Below are 1,781 nucleotides of genomic sequence, written 5' to 3' on the forward strand. Positions count from 1 at the left end.
TTTTGAATGACAATATATGGTTTTAATTTATATCCAAAGCAGAATATTTTTCTAGTGTTTGATACATGAAAATCAAATTTGGGGCGAGTAGTTATGAGTTGTAAGTATTTAAAGTTTAGATGAGCGGAGTGAAGTGGTACGGGATTACCTCACGAAATGTTTGTCCACATCTCCGCTATTCAAAACTTTGAATATTTATAACTCATAAACTACTCACCCCAACTTCGATTTTCATTACATATGATTAATAATTAATTATAAGTAATAATTAAAGATCTATATTATTCTATATTCTAATTACAATTAATTAGGTACGCAAAGTTTAGATTAATTTCTTATATTATCTATATACCATATATTTCCTTTTAGCATTACTAGCGCTGTCTAAGACGACTAATCCATGCTCGTTGGGAAACCATTATATCTTTAATCGTGGTCATCATAAAGCACTATTCGTTATAGGCCGATGTTTAACCTGTATATCTTAAATCGTGGCCTGTAATAAATATTGTGTATTTTTCTTATCTAAATGTAAATTAATGATAAAAACCCGCCATTTTGATTCCATTCGATTCTCTGTCCCTAGACGCTTGTCTGGTTCCACAACTCTATAAAATAAATGGACCCTCTCATAATTTTGTTATCATAGAATGAAGAACTAATGAGCGCTCCTCGTGGGATATTTTTGAAACATTAACCATATTAAGCCATAGACTATTCAAGAGTTGGCCGCTAGGGTTCATCACAATCTAGTTCTACGAGGAGCCTTATATATTTATATATATAGCCTTTTTATATTGTTCTGTGCCTTATCGCAAAACATATTGAACGGTCCATGTGTTATAAGCAATTTAATATAGGAGTTGTGTAACCAGTATATCTTAAGCCATAGTTCAAGGCCACAATCGCCCAATTTGGCCAATTCACGGAGTTTCATACCCTTGATAGTAGAGATCACGATTTAAGATAGTATCTTTAAGTTACTATCTTAAATCTTGGTAGAGATTATGACTGATACGTAAAAATAATAGTCCACTAATAGCGCAAGTAGTGGAATCGGGATTAATTTCCCATGCCATCTTATCTGTTATCATAGCAACCCATAAACCTATAAAAGGGCCTTCTTTTATAGGTCTATGGGGCAACCATACTATCTTAACCCTACACTGCATACAAGGGCATATATGCATTATAACATTAGATGGTTATGCACCTAAAGTATGTTCGATTAAAGCTAATGAAAACCTGGCTATCATTTGCTTAAACCAGTTAAAAATTAGTAGTTCGTAAAATTTTTTTAAAATTTAAAATTTTTTTTTTTATGATTTTTCCTAAAATTATTGAATGGAACTATATAACATATAATTTTTTAGCAAAAAAAAAATGTCATGCAGTGTAGGGTTAAATCTTGCTGCCGGAATCAGGACTATTATAGAGCACGATCTTAGAAGTTAGAAGATTATTTATTATTATCTTAAATCTTCTTAGACCGCCAATATGGCGATCAAAAGCTTATCAAATTGATAAGCTGAAACGGGCGCGCTGTGTATTATTTATGTGTTACTTTTCCATATCGCCCGTTTCAGACCACCCCCCGCTGACCTTAAATTGATAAGCTTTTGATCACCAATAGAGCAGTGGCGTGGCGAACTAAAAATTGTCCAGGGGCAAATTACAAATATTTCAAGTATTGATGCATAATAATGTATTAATATAATATACATAATTATATTTCAGATCATTATTGACTACCTATTGAGTATATCATATTACATATTTAC

The sequence above is a fragment of the Acyrthosiphon pisum genome, chromosome A1, assembly GCF_005508785.2.
Source record: "Acyrthosiphon pisum isolate AL4f chromosome A1, pea_aphid_22Mar2018_4r6ur, whole genome shotgun sequence".
Lineage (NCBI taxonomy): Eukaryota > Metazoa > Arthropoda > Insecta > Hemiptera > Aphididae > Acyrthosiphon > Acyrthosiphon pisum.